At 30.0% G+C, this 25,001-nt stretch overlaps 1 long non-coding RNA gene and 1 pseudogene across 3 annotated transcripts; both read left to right on the plus strand.

Moving 5' to 3' along the window:
- Positions 1-2,983: 2,983 nt before the first annotated feature.
- Positions 2,984-6,088, plus strand: LOC145054724 (hyperosmolality-gated Ca2+ permeable channel 2.5-like; annotated as a pseudogene). Its single transcript, XR_013684899.1, has 8 exons — positions 2,984-3,488; positions 3,660-3,803; positions 3,879-3,942; positions 4,046-4,625; positions 4,695-4,974; positions 5,036-5,314; positions 5,446-5,679; positions 5,789-6,088. The product of XR_013684899.1 is annotated as a hyperosmolality-gated Ca2+ permeable channel 2.5-like (transcript).
- A 6,007-nt stretch (positions 6,089-12,095) lies between these two features.
- LOC145054726 (uncharacterized) lies at positions 12,096-17,199 on the plus strand. 2 transcript variants are annotated; one of them, XR_013684902.1, is made up of 6 exons: positions 12,096-12,400; positions 12,988-13,078; positions 13,189-13,293; positions 13,601-13,683; positions 16,309-16,369; positions 17,053-17,199. It is a non-coding gene; the product is annotated as an uncharacterized LOC145054726 (long non-coding RNA). The 2 variants fall into 2 exon arrangements; XR_013684901.1 differs by having other exon boundaries at positions 12,099-12,400; positions 16,309-17,199.
- The last annotated feature ends 7,802 nt before the right edge of the window (positions 17,200-25,001 follow it).

The raw sequence follows: 25,001 nt of genomic DNA on the forward strand, positions 1-25,001 counted from the left end.
GAATGGGAAAGAAGTTTTGATTGTGTGCAAGAAATAACAACATACTTTCATTTATTTGTGTAATAATATCCTACTCTTCTTTCTTTCTATTAAGGCATTGTACTACGAAAGTCCATTAGTTCATAACTTGTACTTTCAACTTCTCTCGATATATTGTACTTTGGAAAACCCATCCAGTTATAATCTTCTATCTTATTTTTTAAAAATACTAAAATCACCCTTCATTGAGTTGTGCTTAGCATGGGCCTTAAAAATTACCTAGTATATATATATATATATATATATATATATATATATATATATATATATATATATATATATTCGTGATCGTGTTGAAATCCTTAAATATAATCGAATCAATACTTAATTTAAATGTAATAAGCGGGATACGTTTCACCTCATATTTGTAGCTTTAGATGCTTTTTGGTTTGTATCTAATTACAATTTTTTAATTTCTTTTAAACAATAATTATGTTCAATTCTACACCTTAATTTCACATATATCCCTAATAATATTTTATCCCTTAAAAAAGATTTGTGAAAAGAGTCTCATAACAAAAATATTGGGAGATGTTTTTGTAAAAAGATTGTAAAAGTATATTACCTTTTCAATAATTTGAATATATACTATGCATAGGCTTTGATGTAATTTTATATATTTTATTCATTAAAATTTTATTTAGGATTTTGTTTAAATACATTTGTATGAGTTATTTATTAAAAATGTTTTATCTGTAAAAAATTTCTTTAAAATGAGATCACTTTTATAAGGAAACTTTAAAAAGTTATTTTTATAACAAATTAGGTGAGACCCGTATACTATACGGGCTGATTAAAATAAAAGTTAAATATCAAAGTGTAAATATTAGAATATCAACAATATGTTTCAACTCAAGATTAATGATACAATTATCATGTTGTACTATAAAATATAAATTTTAATATAAAAAAAAAACTATACTCATACATAGTAATACCAGTGGTTTATTTAAAATATTTATAATGAAATAATTTAGTTACTAATAACTTCTATTATTTTTTTTTATTCTCGAAAAGATGTTTAAATAAATTTTATTTGGAAAATAAGAAAACATTGAACAAAAAATCTAAGAAAAATATCAAAAAAAAAGTTTGTTAGTAGCAAAAATTTTAAATCCATATAACATATATAGATATACCGGAAAGTTTTTGAAAAAATAGAATATATATGAATTTTAATGCCAAATAATAGCATTAAATGACATTAAATGAACGGAAAATTGATTTAAATGACATTAAATGTAGGAATTGAAATTTGGAGGAAGGTGTATTCTTAAATCCTCATAAATACATAATTAGGTGACATTTTTAAATAAAATTGATAAATACAAGAAAAATGACATTTAGATTTTATTAAATTCAAAAACACTATAAAATGTCAAGTGTCATAATTCATGATAAAACGACATGTGGCAAAAAAAAATATTTATTTATTAAGGAGGACTAATTGTGAGACCCATGTATTATATGAGTTAATTTAAAAAAAAAAGTTAAATATAAAGATCAAAATATTTGAGAACTTTGAATTTATAAAAAAAAAATAATAAATAAAAATAATGAATTACTATAATAGAAATGTTTTTTATCTTTTAAATTTAAACAAATAATTTAAAGAAAACAAACTAATAAACTTTAATTTTGAGAATTTTTAAATTAAAATGTAAGTTTATTAATGAAATTAATATTCATGTATTAATACATTTATTGCAATTATTATATTAAAATATTATGTGGAATTTAATAAAATAGAAAAACTCATAAAATGACATATGGAAAAAAAATTATTTCAAAATAACCACAAAATGATATTTGGCAAATTGAATGAGAGCGTGAAAAGTGACAAAAAAAAACCTTCATTTATTAGAGATGATTCCTCCTATATTTTTTTCTTACTATCCTCGTATCCATACTAAATGGTGATGAGCGAACTAAATTATTATCAATTTCATTAACTGTGTTATTAAATGTGACATATGTCAATATTTGATATAATATGAAGATAAATAAAAATAAAATATAAAAGAATTTTTAATTTCTCTATTTTTATTGATATTTAATTAAACATAGAAATAGCAAAAACTTTATATTGAAAAAGGAATCGGTTGGTTTGGAATGCAATTATGGCTGTCCACTATTAAACAATATTTAATTGTTTAATTAGATCATTTGGATTCAATTATACAAATAGGATATTTAGAATTTCAGATTGGTTAATTCTAAAACCTAACTATTATTTTAGATTTTAAATTAATTTTGGTTATCAAAATAATAATTCAATACTTATATAATTATATTTTTATTTTATATTTATATATTAGTTTATTGGATTTTTAATTATGTTGATAAAAAGCCATAATATAAAATAATATTTTTTCTGAATAATTTTTTACATATAATATAAAGTTATGATGTTATTTTATCAGCATTTTTTTATAAATTATCATTTTACAACTAAGTTATTTATTTTTATTGAATCTTCTACATTAAAAGGAGATTTAATAGCCTGTTTACGTAATTAAAGCCTTTTAATTCTATCGTTGTGTATTTGTGTTTTTTAAATATCCGTTTTTAAAAAAACCAAATAAAGAAAATACATCCACCAGGATTATAATTTCGTCATTTAGATTTTTTTTCGTTAAAACTATTTAGATCCAAGTTCATTTGATCGGGTCGGGTGATCCGATCCATAAAAAATAACTAGTTATATTTGAAACGGTTATGACCGATTACAATTGTCAAATCTGGGACCAGTTGTAACTGAAAACAGGATTATAACACTGAAATTCGATTAATTGAATCCAGAGTTTCAATATCTCTTCAAATTGTAGAAGCAGATCTCCGATTTTGATCTTTCCGGCTTATACAGATCGCGATTTCAACCGGTAAGAGTTCAATTTTATGGTTTTGAATCACGAAAATTTTGTTTATTTAATCTAAGCTTGAAATTTCTGGATATCTTGAATCCATTGTCATTGCATGTTGCCTACATGATCATGCATTCATGTTACACAAAGCAGTTCTGAGTTATCTTCATTGCTGTAGTTGATTAATACTCGCTGAAGCTCTGCCACGTGGCTATCAAAGGTGGCAAGCACTAACATCCCATACATACACCCTCCGACCTCAGTCTCAGCCTGCAAATTTCCTTCGCCGGAGAATCACTGAAATGAAATGAATGCGGAGAGCTTAATAGCATCGGCGGCGATCAACATAGGGCTTGCACTTGTGATCCTGTGTCTCTTCTCCGTGTTCCGGAAACAGCCTGCCAATGCCAACATATACTACCCTCGTCGTCTCGCTCTTCGCCATACGATTTCCTTCGATCGTTCCTCCAACCGATTCTTTCCTTCCGTTGATTGGATCCGAGATGCTGTTAGAGTTACGGAGGACGAAATCCTTTCTACCCTCGGCCTTGATGCACTCGTTCTCATCAGATTTTTTAAACTCGGGTAATTACCAAAACTTTCATTTCCCCCTTTTTCTCTTTTACAATAATCCCTCTCTTCAATAACACGATAGATAGCTGTAGTGATTGTTTCCATGGTAAACTAACATAAATTAGGGCACTCAATACTACCGATTTTAATCTATTAGAAGTCCTGCATCAATTCACTTGACAGGATTAAGTTTTTTGTGGTATGTTCTGTTGTCGGATTGATGATTCTTTTGCCACTCAACTATTCTGCTGTCTCCCCTGAGCTATCTTCAAGCTCACGTTCCATGGACTCTTTCACCATTTCCAATATCCCTAGAGGATCAAACAGGTATGGATTCTCATCAAAATCAAATTGTATCTTAGGGTAACAGATTATACTAATTCACTTCGTTCATTTCCACAGGCTTTGGGTGCACTTTTCATCACTGTGCTTTATATCTTTCTTGGGAATATATCTCCTTCACAAGGTACTCATTTACTTTTCTTTATGTTGTACTTCATTTATAAAGTTAACTTTTTATTGCATTTGAATATTTTGGTGAGGTTCATAACAGGTGATGTGATCTCTAGGAATACAAGGTTGTCCTTATGAAAAGAATTCAACAACTTCGTAACCTAAGGAATCAACCGAGTCAACTCACTGTTCTTGTTCGACAAGTTCCTTTATGCGATGAACACAAATCACTCAGCTGCAGTGTTGATCATTTCTTCTCCAAATACCATCCTAATGCTTATCATTCCTATCAAATTCTATATGCTGGAAACAATCTTGAGGTACTTACTTATTCAAATTTAGTAATTTACTCTCACATTCACATACACAAACATGAATTTAATTTTCTACTTTGTAGGAGTTGCCTGTTGCTTTTGTAACATTTCGGTCACGTTGGGATGCTGCCCTTGCTGCCCAAACACAACAACATCCAAATCCATTATTATGGATCACTCAAATGGCTCCAGAACCTAGAGATGTATTATGGAAGAATCTTTCAATCCCTTATAAGCATTTGGTACTTTATAGAACTGGAGTAATTGTCACACAAATTCTTTTCACTATATTCTTTGCTATTCCAGTAACTGCAGTTCAGGGAATAACACAGTTTGAAAAACTAAAAAAGTGGTTCCCTCCAGCCATGGCTGTCCAATTGATGTAAGTAAGTAAGTAAGTAACTTTTTTTTTTTTTTTTTGGAAAGTAAATTTTTGTTGCATTTCAAACAGACCAGGATTGAGCTCGGTTATTACAGGATATCTTCCAAGTGTGATTCTTAGTGGATTTGTTTATGTTGTTCCTTTTGTTATGAAAGGAATGGCAAGAGTAGCAGGATATGTTTCAAGAAGTCAACAAGAACAAAAAGCTAGCAACATGGTTTTTTATTTTTTAATGGGAAATGTCTTTTTTTTAACCGTTTTATCCGGATCTTTACTTGATCAAATTGGGAAAACTTTCATTCATCCAAAAGATGTCCCAAGTCGCCTTGCTACAGCTGTCTCTGCTCAAGTAAGTCCCACACTTTTTATACCATTATTTATATATTCTTAATTTCTTTTCCTATGTTCAGGCAGATTTTTTTATGACATACATTTTGGCGAGTGGTTTATCTGGTTTTTCTCTTGAGATTCTTCAACCTGGATTACTTACATGGGATGCTTTAAAAATGCGTACATGGGGTCGTGGAAAAAAGAAATCCAATTATCTTTCTTCATTTCCTTATTATAGAGTTATTCCCTTTGTTTCTCTCTTTTTGCTTGTTGGCATTGTGTACTCCATCATTGCACCACTTCTTCTTCCGTTTCTAGTTGTCTACTTTCTTCTTGGATACGTGGTATTCATCAATCAGGTTTGTTCTTTATTATAATATGCAAAAAATAGCATCTTACTTTCTTTTTGTCTAAAAGAAATCTTTCCAATTATAGCAATGCTTAAAGTTATACATGAATAGATTTTTGAAAGTACAATGTCTTAATACAGATACAAGATGTGTATGAAACAACATACGAGACATGTGGGCAGTATTGGCCCCACCTTCATCACCATGTGGTGGTCGCCATCATTATCATGCAAATCACCATGATTGGTCTCTTTGGACTAAAGTCAAAACCCTCTGCATCTTTCGCGACAATACCACTCCTTGTTCTCACTATAGCTTACAATGAGTATTCCAAGTTTCGTTTTCTTCCTACGTTTTACAAATGCTCTGTAAAGGTACACTTTTGATTTTATTGTACTGTGTTTGAAGTGCATTTTACTAATCTCTTGTCTGTGGAAAAGACGATAATGCCCTCATGAATCTTGCAAATTTATTGTTGGTTAGGATGCGAAGGATAATGATGAATTTGATAAAGATGGTCCAAGTGATGCTGCTTGTCGTGAAGCCATAGATGCATATCGGCCACCTTCTTTGCCTCAAGTGTGTGTTGGAATGGAAGAATCAACCTCAACACAACCGTTATTATCATTGATTTCTTAGTTGTTTTTTTTTTTCTTTCTATTTTTGGGATATAGGGGCAAGCCTTGTTGGGTATGCAAGGATTTGGATGAAACTATATTGTAGAAATATGATTTTAATCAATTTGATTGGTTTTTGTTTGAAGAAAGGGTGTCTTTCCTAGAATATGATCATGTCATTTTTAGGCTATTAGTAACTCAACTAAACATGTAAAAAAAAATCAATACCACAAGTAGAGAGTTTATACTTTTGCTTAATTTCCTTGGTAAGTATTATCCATGAGTTAATGGTGAGCCCTTTTTCCACTTAACTAATAGTGTTGTTCTTCTTTTGTTTCGGTTCGCTCGTTTTGTATTGTTTAAAATGTATAAGTTAGTTTAAGAACAAAGTGTCGCACATAAAGCACGTGGTATGAGGTATTCAAGGTTAGAGAGAAGAGAAGGTTCAAGAATTGATTTGAACGAAGGCGCCCCAAACCAAAGGATCACATAAAGTGCGCCCCTTATGCTCGAAAGTGTTAATGTATTCCACATCAGTACGACACGCATGTTGAAGTCTCTTCTCTTTCCATAAGGGCTCTTTTGGAGAGACAATATTGGACTCCGTATATATCTTACATGGTATCAAAGCAAACGTCTGCACTCCCATGGCTTGATACATCCTAACCTCATTGATTCCTTATTTCTTTATATATGTTGCACCCTCCACCTCTCCATGATGATTCTTTTTTAGAGACAATTTTGGACTATAGCTCTTTCGAGAGACAATCTTGGACTCCATATATAACCAACTAGAATTCATATTCTACATAACAACATTAAAAGCAAAACAAAAAAAAAGTACAATTGGATTCCATACCTTTCTTATAACAGGAACAAATCAAAGAAGTTTGGGGGATTTGGCATCAAAACTTAGTTGGAGGCTTTAACCTTATAACCTTTCGGGTCTACCTTTTTCGGTGTTCTACAACAACCCTTTCATAACAAATCCATGACATGAGTATTAAAATTATTTAAAAACTAATGTCACAATAGAGAGAGGTTATCTACTATACTATTTCATCAAGTAATAAGTATACACTACTGCCAATGTGGAACTAACCCACTTGGTAGATGTGGAAGCTTCTTAGATTTGAGGTCTCGGGTTCAAACCTGGACATTGGTGAATTAACTAACTTGGTGAATTTAACTTCTAATTACTAACCAACCGTTAAAAGAATAAGCATACATTCCTAGAAACATAGGTTTCATCGACCGATAATCGCTAATGTCAATTTGCTACAGATTAACTATAACTACATGATGGTTCCATAGCCAATTAAAGCCTGACAAATGACTTAGCAAGGGATATAACGACATAAAGGTTTTTACTTGCGACAATGTTAGCATATATTTTCCTTTGCAAATTTAGGGTATTGGCGACGAAAGTTAATACGAAATCCATCGTTGATCCTTTGCAAATCTTCAATATCAAAATTTTGATGTCCATCACTGATTTGCTGCAAATATAATATATATTTTTAATTTCTAATTAAAAATAAAAATACCCATAATTACATATTTTAAAAACAAAAATACAACAATTATAAATTTCAAAATCCAAAATACAAAATATTATACAATCCAACACCAAACATTAACATTTAATTACCAATACAAACAAAAACACATTGAAGCATATTTGACTTCAAAGTATAATGTACCATAGTTCTGAAATTTCTCTCATATTTTGTGTTCTTGCATACATCTTCTCATATTTTGCATTCTTGCATACATCTTTTCCATATTTTTCGTGTTCAAATTAACCGATGAAAACCTTTTATGAGCTATCACCCATGGCCGGTCCAAAGATATAGTGAGTCCAGGGCATAAAGAAAGAATGGACCCTTAAAGTCGAAAATAGACAAACTGTTATAAAATTCACTATTAATATTAAAAATATATATATATGGTCATAACATTACAAATACAACTAATTCAAAGAAAAATATGTTTCCTAGCATTTTTAGATAAGTTGATTTCTCTCTCTCTCTCTCTCTCTATATATATATATATATATATATATATATATATATATATATATATTAGGAATTTTGAGCCCCTTAGAAACATGGGTCGTGGGCGACCGCCCGGGTTGCCCACTGTGATATCCCAAAATGTACGGTTATTTTAAAAATTTTATTTATGCTTATTTTAAAATCAGAGTATCCTTTTTAAAGAACAAATGTTGCAGAAATTTGTTCACAGAAAACGTGATAAAAGTTTTATCAAAACATTTCCGAAGAAATGTATTTTATTCATTTTAAAACTTTGGGATGTCACCGTCAATACAGAAACATAAGCATAAACAGAACTTACATTCATTTACACTAGTGATCTACATCTCTTAAATCTCTTGGTGTAGGTTAGCTTCGTATCGACACCTGTGATACAAATAAACTGAGTGAGTCGGGTTGGGAAACATGATGAGTACATATGGTTTTCAACCCACAATAATAAAGTTATTATGTTTAATCATCAAATAATAAACCCATTTACCCATCCCCATTATCTTCTTTATTCTTAAGTATCTTCTTTATGAATCATCTACTCCTCATTATTTATTCTTAAGGATTTTCCTAAGGTATAGGCACGAAGTCCATCGTCGCCAGGGTTTATATAACAGACACTAAGTCCATAGTCGCCAGGGTTTATATAACAGGCACTAAGTCCATAATCGTCACAGTTTATCTCGTTTATTGAAAATATTATTTTCGAGAGTCCACTCGCAATACATGTCAATGAGTTTTTAGAGTACACCGGGTGAACGTCTCGTTCACAACACCTACAGGTTTCTAGCATGCTAGTGTTCCACCGAACTGTCTAGAATAGTATGTGGTTGTCATCCATACTCTGCTAGATGATGGGGCCAACACTTGGGTAAAGCCTTCTCTTATTTTTCACCTCTCACCATCATCTCATGATCTATTTCACCTTTCATTTCATCATCCAACTCATCTTTACCCCTTGTAATTTATAGGTATAAAACACGTATACAGTTTAAATCATTTAAATATGTATAATAGTGTTCATCCAATATAGATAACAATTATACAAATAATATGCACACATAGCACATAATTTATATAAAACACTTCATATCTATGTGTAAGATGAAAGTAAATATGCAATTACTTGTTAAAGTGATGATTCCAAACTCAGGAAGCGCTTCACTTTTAACGATTCTATTTTCCTTCGACGAAACCTAGCATTATTATCGTTAAGTTTTAGTCTAATCTTTATTGCGACTAATTATTAGTCTAGATTCATCATTAATTCAAAGTCTACTTCATGATCTATCAAGTAAGGAACAACAGGTAAGATCATATCGAAGGTAGAGTCTGTTTGGTATACGAAGTATACTGTTTGGAAATCTCACATTAAACACCTCACTAAATCACAGCTTGGACATCATCCCCGTAAGTAGATCAATCAGTATAACAACTTTGAATCACTGATAAATTTTATTTATAGGTTCATAATAACAATATTATAAGCTATATTTAAAGTAAGGTAACATAACTTACTTAGCTAGGAGACGGGCTCTATAGGAGCAGAACTTCGTCGCTGAATCTTTCTAAGAAAGATTCTTGCAACGCTTCAGTTCTCACCTTACTATACTAAAACTACAGAAAGAGAAGTCGAATCACGAGGGACCGAAATGCTCGGGGGATAAGAAGAGAAAGACTCTTGAATCAAAAGAATGATGCAAGAAATATGAGGGCTTAGAGGCTCTTATTTATAGTAATTGAATTTTCAAAAACCACCCTCTATATTTACTTAAATGACTAAACACTCCTTTATAATACTATTTTAAATAGATTTAATGATATTTGTACTAAACTAATTTCGAAAGTACTCAACACTAGTCTTATAATGACGGCATCGTCAATACCTTTCTAACGATATATATATATATATATATATATATATATATATATATATATTTACTAACTTATAAAAGAAATCCTACTATTTTTATAAATAGATCCAATAAAATAATATTATTTTTTTAAGACGTTCAACTCTCTAAGCGTAAAGTACAACTAATCATGAATAAAATAATATTAAATTTTAATCTGATTACCTTTGAAATCTTATCTCTTCCAAAAATTTGACCTGATCTCTTATCCAATTAAAATAAAACAAATAATCCATTATATAGGTCCTTTTATTTGTAATTTTTTTAAGCTTTATTTATTATTTATGTCCTCTAATCGAAATTGACCAGTCAGTTGTAAAATCAAATACTTTGTTTAATATTAAGAAAAAATATCTATGTATGATTTATGACTAATAGAAAATTAGTATTCCATTTGTTATTCATGTTCCATGAAATATGGTTGTATTAATTTTATTATTTTTCGGTTTAAAACTTTAGATAGTAAAGTGGATAATAGGATATATCCGTTTAGACTTATCTGTATCAAGCAAATCGGGTTGTTAAGATTAACTTTGATTCTCCCTTTTATTAACTTTATCAATACCAATAAAGGTATAAGCAAGTCACTTTGTATGGATGTGTCTTGATTTCTAAAATGGAGGACTATAAACGTACACTACACACCAAAATATTTATTTTCTTTTGTATTGCGAGGGTTATATTTATTTGTTGCCGTAAAACCGATTGATAACAATATGCATATGTTTTGTGTTACTTGAAATCTAACATGTTTCCGTATAGAACTTATTGCCGAATGAGAAACTATTTTTCGCCGCCGCTTTGCGCGGGTCTACGGCTAGTATATATATATATATATATATATATATATATATATATATATATATATATATATATATATTTAGGTTCATATATAAACCTTATATATTGTGTGAACGTATGATAGATTCTAGACCAATCGTTTAATAGAGAGATTATAGTAAAATAACGTAAACATCAATTAATTAGATTTATCTATTCCTTAAGTTTAGCTATGAACATGTTACCTATTTGTGGTCTTATCTTTCATCATCATCTATTTTCTCCACTATGTAAATCGATTTCGAGAAACATTAACGTTGATCTTCTCTAATTTATAAATCAATTTTAAGGAAGAGGTGATTTTTTTGATATTTGATATCATATTGGTGCGATTTCGTTTTTAAGGAAGAACTGTCACATTCTTCAAGAATATGTAGTATGTTTATAATTTTAAAAGAAGAATACGTAGTATGTTTATAATTTTAAAAGAAGAATACGTGAATCTGTATATGCAATCATATTCTTCTAGAATATCATATTCTTTAATAATATGTACAAGAATGGAGTATATTGGTTTTAAAACATTAATATGTGATTTTGTAAATGCAATCATATTCTTATAGAATATGTTTATAGAGATTATTTGTTATTATATTCTTAAAGAATTTGTTATTATCTATAAGCTTTTGAAAATATTTATTTTGTGTTACGCAAATGAGGGTTTGAATAATTAATTAACAAATTCTTGAAGAATAGATAGTGTATTATAATTAGCACATTCTTAAAGCATATAATATTATGTATCATACTTTCTAACAGAAAAAAAAAAACTTATACGGTTATCTATAACAAATGCATTTATCTGGACAATTCTTGAAGCATTAAATATTTTCGCATTAATGGTCCATCCTAATTTAAATTGCTACATAATGACACAGTTTCCTTGTAAATGATTTTATGAGTAAATTAATTAAATAAATTCTTAAACACTAATTAATTCCACAACCATTTTTAGCCATTAGATTCCATTAGATTTTTCTAATCCAACGGTCCATATTTAGTCATACATTTACACTATATTTAGGTTTCACATTTAATCCTACCATATATATATATATATATATATATATATATATATATATATATATATATATATATATATATATATATACTATCTTATGAAAGAAATCTCATTATTTCTATAAATAGATTGAATATAATAATAATATATTTTTAAGATGTTCAAACTATTAAGCTAATAGTACAGGTAATCATCAATAAAATAATAATATTTTTTAAATATTACAAAACATTAAGAATAAAGTACAACAATCCATATGCATACATGTATTTAACAACGCCTTTGAATTAGTATGCCTTACTTGTAGGGATTGAATCATAACCCTCGCTCGCTTGCAACAACTTTCACCAATTAAATCGGTCAAACACACCAGATACGCATTATATAAAAGCATCTCCTCTCCCAACCAATTAAAAACCTAAAATTTTGAACTCTCTCATTCAGCCCACCTGTTAAAGATGCAGACGACGACTCTTTTGTTTTGATCGATGTCAAGTTAGACTTTCTCTATTTGAAGTATTGAAGAAATCCTCTCATGGCTTCCGTTTGTTCTTCGTGTTTGTTTGTAGGTTATCGCCAAACTTGTTTAAGGTTTCTTAAACCGGTCATGGCTTGTGATTGTTCGTTTTTTATGAATATCTTCTAATTATTGTCAAGTAAGTTCACGTTTTCTTTTTCTCATCTTCAATATGTTTGTTTGATTTTGTTGATATAGTTTCTTCCATAATGGATTCTGATTGATGCTCCATAACGTAATTTTAAGGACACAAAGGTAGCCGAAACTTCTATTCTTTTTTAGAATTTCCCAGTAAAAAATGTTCGTGTCTCTCTTACCTTATACCCTGTTTTCTCAAGGCAAATATTGTGTTATTGTTACTCAAAGTCTCAGACTATAAGATGGTTCCATTATAAATCCACTATGTTAAAAAAATATTAGGATCCAAGAGTGATGAAAAAGGTGATGAGATTGGCTACACCATTGTGGTTTTTTCAACATACAAGGTTGTCCTTTAATAAAGTTTTTTTGTGTGTGGATTTTCCATACCACTTCTGTTATATATGGTTGTTTAGCTTTTATTGATACTTAAAGACAAGATTTTGTGGTTTGCATATTTCTCCTTAGCATTAGAATACTTGCAATAGGAAGGGCTTATATTACCAAATTAATGCTATTTCTTTCTTAGAAAACAACATGTATGTATTTTGTTTCTCAAAATTATTTTTAAATCATCTTATTGTGCAGGGTATCAATTCCTTATTGAGAGGCTATATTGAGAACAACGAATATCTAAATCTAACCATTTCCAACTACATTTTCATAGAAGGAGCAAGAGGTAGAAATGAACTTTAGTTGATTGATTTAGTTAGAATTTTAATTTCATTTCTACATTGCACTTCTATTTTTTCTAAATTGGAATTTTCATTTTCTGTGTGTATATTATAGGCAAGGGAGGAGAAGCGGAATACCCTGTTGAGTATGAGATCAATGGGACAAATGCAGTAGAGGCATGTTCATTTTTACAAAACTGATCAATGAGGGGCATTATAGGTAATTTGATTGGTTACCATTTTCTTAATTTAGGCATCAGGCTTATACATTTTACAAACTCCACATTTTTATAATACCCATCAATAAGTGTATTATATTTCACTACCAAAGGCATCCGCTATAACATCTGATGCTATTTTACGTTTTAACAGTGTTTTTCCACTTGATGGGTTAATTACATCAACCTACATTGATAATCACATATTCTTACATGATCCTTTGCTACTTGATGGTTTTGTTATAACAATTTGATAAGGGAAAATTACCGATTTGCCACCTGATGTTATGTTCTGCTACGTTTTTATAGATAGTTGTTTCAACAACTGAATCAGAGCTAACCGGATGAAAAGCCAAATGGTGGGGCTAATAAACATTGTGGCTACAATGAAGGTATATATTCTAAACGAATTTCTTTTCTTATAACTTAATGTCAAATAATGGGTTTCATTACTTCCTAATCTAGCATGGTACTCAAAACATCTACCCGATTATTGCAAATTACCTATAATGCCCCTCATTGATCATGTTTCATTATAGGTTTTGTGATATTATTATTATCATTATCATTATCATTATCATTATCAGATTTTTATATGATCATGTTTCATTAAATATTATTTTTTATCGTTATTATTGTTATATAAATTGTGGCATATTTTTAATTAAAACATATACAATATTGTATTTATTTATTTTAATTTTCTTGTTGATGATTAAAAATTCAAGTTATTTTAATATTTTGAATCGATAACGAATAAAATCACCCAATGATACCTTGAAGACTTTTAATGTGTTCAATAAATAAAAAATCATTTGATGCTTATTAATGAAAGCTAAATCATGATGAAAAATATAATGATTTTTTGTGTTTTGTCAAGAGTAATGGCTAAATTAGAAAATAATAGTAACTTTTGTATTTTTTTTGTATGTCAGCCCAACTTCTATAATTGAGGAAGTTAACACATGATAATTTAGTGTTTTATGTTTTTAATCGCAACCAACTTTTTATTTAATCATTAATAATTTTGAAATTTTAATAGCTTATCGAGTCATACAAGCCATTATGTTTTCCAAAACGTAACTTAATATATAATTTTAGATTAACATCAAATTGGTTAGAACGTGTAACATAAACTTAATCATATTTATATATTTTTTTACCGAAAAACATTAAAATATTTTGATTTACCCCAAAACAACATTGTATTTTTTTTTTAATAAAAAACAACCTAACTTCAATTTTTAACCTCAAACAACATCCCTTTCATATTAACCCGGTAGAGTATTTCACGTTATTTAAAATATGACATGTTTATAACAAATCATCGTAAGAAAAAGCAATTTCCCACCATGAAATTAAAGTAATAGTCAAAACGCAACAAAACGCCGACCTTTGCAATGTGTTATTTGTTGATATATGACAAGATTTGTCAGATTCAAGACACCTTATTTGAATATAACATATATTTTGTTAACTGAAAGCGTAATTTTATTTTACCAAATATATAAAAACATATTTTACTTTTAACCTAAAAACATATCGTATTAATCATCGCCCGAAACCTACTCTAAGATTCAAACAAGAAGCCTAACGAAAATTTTCAAAAGGTGACGGAGTCTATACAACAAATGTGGTTTATAAACAAGTGTTGCACAATTAATAATCTATAACCGGTCATATTTTGTGTATTCATATATAATTCTATTATTTTTGTTTGAATGACTAAAACATTCATATTTTCTGTCGTCTTGAACCGCTTCTTTTTCTCGATTATTTGATGTATCATGTCACAAATTATGTCAAAGTCGGATCTTATTGTCTTAGAAATGTACTATCTTTGGAACATAATATTTTTGTAAAAGAAACATATTGTCTAAAAATATTATTCACCGCCGTTTTGCGCGGGTCCACCACTAGTATATATATATATATATATATATATATATATATATATATATATATATATATATATATATATATATATGATTTACACTTTATTTTAATATGTAAATGTGCTGTTAAAAATTATAATTTGTTCATACGAATGTAAATGTGATATATATATATATGATTTACACTTTTGACGTTCTTTATATTCACGCATAGCTATCGACGAGATCTACAACTTTTATTTAGACTTCGTCGGCTAATTTTGAATTTATATTTTTGTCCATAATGTTATAAAATTAAATATTTTTGCTAAAATCATAACTCTCTCGTACGGACTCCATTTTTGTCATTCTTTTTCTCAAAATTCTTATTTTAAGGAGTACTACGATTTTCATTTCGGTCGCATTAGCTGAAAGTCAACCATTCTCTTCGTAGCTTTTTACGGCATACATTCGTTGTGCGCGGTTGACTTTTATATGTTATACAAATCATATCTAATTCATACGGATTCGGATTTTGACGAAATTTATATTTTCGGAATCGGGACGACATGTACTTCATATATATATATATATATATATATATATATATATATATATATATATATATATATATATATATATGTGGGGGGGGGGGGGGGTGTGTGTGTGTTTTGGCGCACTTATTTTTATGATTTACGGACGATTCGATTGATTTTTCCTATTTTATTATATTATAATAATCATGAAACATATAATATTCAAATAATTATTCTTTATTATGTCAAATATGTTACAATTGTTAACCCTAACTATTACTTTGGTCAAGTTTATTTATCCTAGATAATCTTATATAAAAAAATCATTTTTAATGCTTATTATATCTTAGTTGAGTAGCCGGAATCTGCGGGTGTTACACCCTCCATTTGGTCCGGGCCTGCTGTCACCCATTGTTGTATTTTATATTAATTACTTTCCTTTTATATCTCCACCTTGTTAGGAGAATCTCTCTATTTATTAAATTGATTTGTAAATCTTTACAATCAATATAGAAAGATACAATTCTTTAGTCGGAAGTTACACCCTCCAGTTGACTTGCGGGGATATTTTGGTATTTATTGGTTTTGGTTATTTGGTAATGTTCAGTGGAGGAGTTCGTGTCGGTGGGCGGAGCAGCGTGATCTTATTCTTCAGTCGGCAGTTACAGGTGAGTTATCTTCACTATACTGACAGGGTCTACGGCACCAAGGCTAGCCCTCTATTGGATGGAAATCCGGGTATTGTTGTTATGTTATTGCTTTTCTATGTTTGCATCCGGGTAGTTAGGATGGTATATGTGTGACCGGAAGGTCTTATGTGCTATGAAGAGTATGAGATATACGTTGTTAGATGTTATGAGAGCTATATGTGTTATGTTACGATATGAGCAGTATGCTATGGACCGGAAGGTCATCATGTTATAGAAGGTCTTATGTGCTATGAAGAGTATGAGATATATGTTGTTAGATGTTATGAGAGTTGTATGTGTTATGTTACGATAGGAGCAATATGTTATGGACTGGAAGGTCATCATGTTATATGCGGTTATGTGATATTTACGTATGTGCTATGTATGATACGTATGGTAAGGACCGGAAGGTCAAGCTGATATGGACCGGAAGGTCAACAGAGTATGGACCGGAAGGTCAACAGAGTTATGGGATGGAAATACCCTAGGCACATGGATCGGAAGATCCTATGGAGTTATGGCCTAGAAGGGCGTATGTGCTGTTATGGCCTGGAAGGGCGTACGTGTTGTTATGGCCTGGAAGGGCGTATGTGTTGTATGTAGTATTTTGGGGGTAACTCACTAAGCTTTCGGGGGCTTACAGTTTCAGTGTATTGTTTCAGCTACTTCAAGAGACCGTGGCAAGGCGAAGGCGTGATTGTACCGCTCCTCAGTTTTATGTTGATGTTTCTGGGATACTCTGATAATAAAAGAATTGAAAACCATTTTGTAATAACTTAATGAATATGGTTGTTTTTGAAAAGTTTAAATTGGTTGTAAATTTTATGGTCGTTACATTTAGAATGACAACCTTTGAAGCCTTTGAACCCGCTTGATTTTGGGGTGTTGATGAAGATAACAAAAATTCAAGAATAGAATTTCTCTATGTGTATCCACCATCAAGAGTAAGGCTCTTGGAATTCTAGTTCCTTCTTGTATTCTTCAGCGTCTTAAGCCTTTAAGTACTTAACTCAAATAAACACTAAAAGAGACAACTCAATAGGGATTCTAATTCACCAAACTTGCTTTAAAATAGAGAAAGGTGTAAGAAGAGAGCTAATTTCATTCATAAGAGAGAAGAGAAGAAAAACTAGTAAAAAACTCATGCAAAAGCCTTCCTTGTCTACTCCCATGTAAGACATACATTTATATTGTATAACATAAAGTATTGGTAGCCTTTTAGAAGCATATGAGACATAAGAAGAAAGATGACAAACAACTTCTCTTCTTCTAATAATAATTTGGGCCATGCCTCTTTAAAGAAGGAGGATTCTTTAATTTTTATAAACTCAAAGTTTATACAATATAAAATTTGTCTTTCGGTAAAAGACAACATGATTCACCTAGTCCAAAAGGTTGTGTATGACATTAATTCATACCATATGAAATAATAACTAGTTATACTCTCTTATAATTATTATTTTCAAAAAATAATAACTATTCTCTAGGTAAATACAAGAAATCGTATTATTAATAATAAACATACAAAATGTATCAATTTGATAAAGATGCGACCTTATAGGATCATATATTATTAGCAATATCATTCCATAATAATTCTTGCGCATATAGATTCAACAAATGTTGTGCAGTCAAGTCGGATCCTTCCCTTTGAAACTGGAAGTACCTGAAAATGTTAAACCACAAAACCGTAAGCACGAAGCTTAGTGAATTCCCCAAAATACCACATAACCGTACATAACAACGACCCCTTCCTATCATACAAACAGGCCCAACACAACATACAAAATTGGCCCAACCTAACATAAAAAATGGGTCCTCATACATACAATTCCTCATATTTTTAATTTTTCCTTAGACATGGAAAAAGACTGAAGAAAATTTTCCTCTTCAGAAAAAAAAAACTATATTAGTTTAATAAGTGAATCTAACCTTTATTGTTTATAATTCCATCTTTAAGAAACCTTGGGATGCTCCATAGCAAAGCCAAGCCTGCAACCGATGCAGTCTAGAAAGCTGCACATCTGATTCCCATCTTGTCTACAACTTTAAAGGTCCAACCCATAAAAGTATTAGCAACAATGCATGTAACTTTCTCTCCCTCATTTCTGTTAAGTTTGTTAATGAAGTCTTCAAGTTTTGAAGACATGACTTGAAAGATTGCATCTGCTAATTTACAAACATCCTTTTTGTCCTCTTCTGCTTCCACACCATCGGATAGTGACACAAAGCTTGCTAAATCATTCAAGTTTTCTTATGTGGAGAAAACATTGGTAACCAATTTGTGAGTGAAATCTCACTACTATAAAAAAGAACATTACCAACAGCCAAACCGCTGGTAATCCGTCGCTAATAGGCATTGTCGACGGAACAGTAACAGACCAAAATCCGTCGGTATATTCTTGTCGGTAATTGTTTTGTAACGGATTTCCGACGGCTATGACAAATTTTAGCTACAAAATTTTCCGTTGGTAATTAGTAACCGATCACCGACATAAATACTTTTCAATGGATTACCGACGGAATATGTTTGCAACAGATTACCGATGGAATAACTCACTAACGGATTACCGACGGAATCAAGAAATAACTCACTAACAGAATTACCAACATATTTTCTATGACAGATTAGCCGCGGATTTTGACATTATAAAAAAATTATAAATTCATGAAAAAATTAAAAAAAAAAATTACATATTCAACACAGAAAAATCTTAAAGCATACATCAAATCTATATTTTAAACCTAAAAAATATAAAAATTAAAAAATAAATACATATACAAACCGGGTTTTTTTTGACGGTCGGAATTTTGAAATTGGGGTTGATTGCAAGTGATATAATGAAGAACTAATGGCGCTTGTTGCTAAGCAAAAAGAGAAAAACGAAGAGTTTATAGAAATAATGAAGATCCAAGAAGACCAACACAACGCAAGAGTCGAGCAACTTGATAAACAACTTAAATTGACAATGGATCTTATTAATGTTATTAGAGAACAACGAAACTAGTAGGTCATAAAGTGTTGATATGTTTATTGCAAAGTATTTATTTTAGAGTAGTCACTTTCCATTTTCCACGTAATAAATAATTATTGTATTATTTTATGATATAATGTTATTTGATTTTTTGTTATTTTTGTTTTTCATATATTACTACAAAATAATTTGGATTTAATTTATAAATCAATTATCCATCTTTGCCTATGAAATCTTTGCTATGGAATTTGCTATATAATATACACTACAAAAACTGCTAGGGATTCATCACCATAGAATTTGCTAGAGATTTATCACCATAGATAATTTACTAGGGATTCACAACCACATAATTTTATAGAGATTCATCACCACGGAATTTGCTAGGGATTCACCACCACCGAATTGATAGGGATTCATCACCGCGGGTTTTGCTAGGAATTAACTACAACGGAACTTGTGATGGAAGAACTACCATAGAATTTGTGATGGAATCCTACAACGGAATACACGACAGAATACCATCTACAACTGATTTCATTTCGTTGTCATATTTGCGGCGGAAAAAATTGTTTCCCTAGCAAACCCTCACTACGGGGTTTTTTGGGACGAAAATCGATCGTCGCAAATTCCATCGCTATTCGTCTTTTGCAACGAAATTTCAGCTTTTCGCAACAAATTCCTTCCCAAACAAAATCACGTTTTTCTGGTAGTGTCGTAACAAAACTTTGAAATTTGGACCAAAAATGTAAATTTGGACCAAATTTGTAATAAAATTTAAAATCCGGACAAAAGTGTAAATTTTAAATGTGGATGACTTGTTGACCGGATAAAATGGTTAAAATCAATACAATTATCGGTATTCATGATTTAATCAGAAAAAATATAAAAACTTAATTGAACATGAAGACAAAATGTAGGAACTTTATAATAAATTTATATATGTAAAATCTATGATCTAACTAACCTATACATCACTTTCATATCGGTAATGAAATTTATGCAGAATAATGATGGTATTTATGAGATACAAACTAAAAAAATATGATACACCTTTTTCAAATTGTTTCCCCATTTTTTTTCTTTCAACCATCAAAATTAGGTTACAATTAGTTACTAATCTAAGACTATGTCAAATTTCTCCCCTATACTATTGTCTAGATAGTTAGGTAGCTTAAATATGCTTATTTCTTGTATTATGATTGTGATTAAAGTCAATTTTTTACATATTCTACTCTACCAATCTACAATATAATACAACCACTTTGAAACCATGTGTTAGCTGGTGACACAAGGGTTCTACTTTTCTTCTTTATACAAATTATAGTTAAATACTTTATCTCAAAAAAGTAAACATTGTTCTACTTATCTCAAAAAGACAAAGAACACAGAATAAAGATTAATTTTATTGGTTACCTAAGAACAAAAGAGACAGAGACAAAAACAAGTTAGTATAGGGTTGAGGGGCATAACCACCGAGTAACTGAGGGCATATGAGAGAGGCAATAGACGGTTGAGGCCCGAGACACACTTAGGACGAAGGAAGGCGAAAATTGGGAGGGAGGCATGTCACAAACTCAAGTTCGACACTACTTCTTGCTCATGCGATGTATCGAGGTCCCTTATAAAACCCTAATACCAGTCCTCCTAGATTACACATGCTAACTAGTTTCGTCACGTCATGAGCTCACCAAGGAAGCAACACTAGCCCCCGACCAACTGTATATCTAGAATGTTATGGCCCCCTTCATTGTCAAGCTAGCCAACGACTCGTTAGACAACAACGACTATCATAATAATGACCTTCGACTATGATACCATTTTTTGAACACAATCTAAGCTAATCTAATGACCTAATCTTGATCTTCCCGCTCAACACAATCACAAGATATTCGGCCTGCTATGATGTCATGGTCCAAAGACCTAAAACGTGTAATTTTTGTTTAATTTAGGGGTTTCTTTTCACTCTCTTTTACTTCTTTACCCAACTTCCATATTTTTTGACTTATTTTTATAAAATTAATAGATCAAAATTGAAAATATATTGTGATAATAAAATATATATTTATTTTTGTTAACCCACATTCTATTTATCCGGTTTCATTTTTTTTATACCTTTTGGATCAATAAAATTTGTAAAACCTTTTTTCATTTTTTTCATACCTTTTGGATCAATAAAATTTGTAAAAAATTTTTTTGTCCTCGGAAGTGTTGTCATAGCCTAACAATGTCCATCTAAAATTTTCAAGGATGTCCGAAAAATGATAATCTAATCTATAAAAATAAAATAAAATACAAGGGGTATCCATGGACAAGTGTGAGGATAAGGTAGATTCCTCCTTGCAGAGAGTTTGAAATTGTAAGCAATATTGAAGGGGGAGTTAGTCTAATTTTTTATTCCTAAAGATTAACAACAATTGTATTTTTTTTGTTTATATTGAGATATACTATCTTTATAAATAATTTGTTAATAACAATATACATTAGTTCAAAAGTAATCCTTAGAAAAGTCCAAATATTTTTATTATTGGTTAAAAATAACCTAATCATTAAAAAAGTCTCAATATTAAGAAAAAAGAGGAGATACGGGCTAAATCTGCGGAATCGACAAAAAATGAGTTATTCCAAAGTTCTAGCTGGTATTCAATTTTCTTTTAACAAAATTTAATTTTGGATTTCCATAACACTGATTAGGAAGTACCATGGGAAGTTTAAATTAATGAAAGGGGTAGTTTGCAATTTCAAAGAAGTACAAACAAATTTAAAGAAAACTGGTTTTGGACTTTTGGGGATATTATACCAACTACCAAAAGTTCAGGGACCAAAACTGAAAATCCGAGAAATAGATTTCCATTTATTGTGCCATGCCGTGCGTATTCAGCCGTATTCCTCACGTATTTCACCTGTTTTCTTTACGCATAAGGCTATCCCACGCAACTCAAATACCTTAAACTATACATATACGACCCCTAAGTTTGATCATACGGACTTCAAATCAAAGAGAAACATACCACAAAGAGAGAAAATACGTGCGAGAGCTAGAAAGGCGAGATATAGCTAGGAAGCTTTGCGTGAACTTGAATCAAACCGAATCAAACACAAAGATACCACGTCGCGATCTAGTAAGCTTCTACTTCTATTCACTACGTGATTAAGTCCTTAACAACCCTCTTGATCGGTTTGTTTACTTGTTTGTTTGTTTGTTTTGTTAAGTTCATGCACCAAAACAGCCTTCTACCCACTCACAAGTCACAAGTCTCATGAGTACTAGACAGATTGTTGTTTCTGATTTCCATGTGGATTCTATTTGCGTTACTTGTTCTTTCCCCTTATACTTATGCTTGAAAACAACCTCCACAAGACCATGCATGCAACTTAGTGTCAATATACTTGTTCCTTCTTTTCACTTCTTGTTTTCACGTGTCATTTAGTCAAGAAAATCAGCCATGAAAAACCCCAGGTTGTCGTCATTCTTGGCGCCTAATTGTAGCCTCTTTTCCTTTCCTATTCGTGTATTAATACTGCCCAAACTCCCAAAGTATTCCGGTTTAAACCATGATTAAGTGATGGGAAATTTGTGAACAAAGGCGTATAAATATGTAGAATTAAGTATGTGTGTGTGTGAAAAGAGGGTAAAAAGCGGCTACTGTCTGCCCCTTAACTACAGTTATTTTATATATAAGGGATGAATTGTCACAGGGAAAACAAAAAATTAATTAAATTAATTAAAAATGAACAAATACAAATTATAAAATTTGAGAGACCAAATATGTAATTTTTGGAAACTAATTTAATGAAAGAAATTACCTCGTGGAAACTGTTTTTCAACTAAAAAATGAAAGGGTAAAGATATAACTTCTGGAAACTAATATACAAAAAGAAATGAGGAGGTGGATACGATTTACCATTAAAGGTTGAGGGGCCAAAGTTGTAAATTTGGATTTTTTTTGAACGGCGAATTATTTACTTAAGAAAACCAAGAGAAGAGAAAGTAGTGTAGCGCTTAGGTAGTTTTATGTAAAGGATTGGATAAAATGATATAAAAATATTAAAACTAGACTAGGGTGTTAACGATTACTTTTCAAAACACGTTATTGGTTTATTGATTATTTAAAAAATTAATAATTCAAAATAAAATTTTTACACACTCAAAAACATTTTTCAGAATAATTTTTTCATTAACTTAAAAAAAAACATTTGAATAAGCATGTATAACTTAGTTTTTTAATAACCAAAATAACTTCAAAAATCATTTTTTAAGTCAAATATTTTTAAACTTATTGACTTTTTTACCATAAAAACTAATCCAAATATTTTTTAAAAAACTTTTTTTTGTCACCACTATAAACCAATACACACTTTTAGAATACAAAAAACATTCCCAAACACCCCCTAAATATTAAGTTTCTATATATAACTTTTGTGGTTTGATAAATTAAATTCTCTTAAGTTTCTTGCTAGGCAAATAGTTTATTTTATTTTCTATTTTTAGGCTTTAATCATTGACTTTTGTGGTATGACAACTTAAGTCTTCTTAAGTTCTAATTTTACCTTTCATTCTTATGGTTTAACAACTTAAGTCCTTCCGAAAAAGTTTCTTTTATTTTCTATTACTTCTTAAATACATTACCATCGCTGCAAAGCACGACATGTAAAATCCTAGTAATAACTATTCATAAAAAGGTTACCAATTTACCAATGGAGGTATTTTAAAATTTACTGCAAACTAAAATTGAGATTGTCTAGGAAAAAAAGAAAGATAAACACATAACCATACCAAATATATTCTTAATTATCATGTTACGATAAACAGTTAATTCTGTAAAGCCAACAAGTTGGATTATAATTTCAATGCATGTTGTATGTAACCATATATAGTTAAGCTTGGTCAACATGGTCAAATTATTGAAAACGCAATTGTACAAAATTTTGTTTTTATGCAAAACAAGGATATAAAAGTAAAAACATGTTGATTGAGCACATGAGGAATAAAAGGACATGCGCGAGATGTTTTTTAATAACTATAAGATCTAAAACTTATTATAATTAAATTATAATATTTATAAATGTTTATTTGATTGCTTTGAATCAAAGTTATGACTTTATATCAAATATAATAAAACTAATTAAATAAAATAATTTATTGTAACCTATGGTATTGAGATGTTTACTCATATTACAATTTACTTTTATTTTTTTAAAGAACTTTCAAAATGTTAATGATAATTTTCTATAAGAATATATTATATTATAACTCAATCTTTTCACTCCAATTGTAATAAAAAAAAACATTCTATGGATTTTTGATATTGAACATCTCAAAAAATATTTATAGAATATTTCAAAATTATTTCTAAATGAAATTCGAAACTTGACACTTGGCATAACTTGATAAATTTTAGATCGTTAGTATAAACGCCTTGTGGCCTAGGCTTGATAAATTTTAGATCGTTAGTGTAACATGATATTATTATTTAAGAGATACACAAAATAATAAAAAAAATAATCTTTTTATCTTAAAAGATTTGGTTACTTGAAATAAATCCGAAAAATTCCTAATATCAATGAAGAAAAAGATAAGGATAAATATATTTGTAGCATATATAAGCACATCTGGTCTTTCCTACAGTTGCTTC

The sequence above is a fragment of the Lactuca serriola genome, chromosome 5 (assembly GCF_051521515.1).
Source record: "Lactuca serriola cultivar US96UC23 chromosome 5, Lser_US96UC23_V15, whole genome shotgun sequence".
NCBI classification, from domain to species: Eukaryota; Viridiplantae; Streptophyta; class Magnoliopsida; order Asterales; family Asteraceae; genus Lactuca; species Lactuca serriola.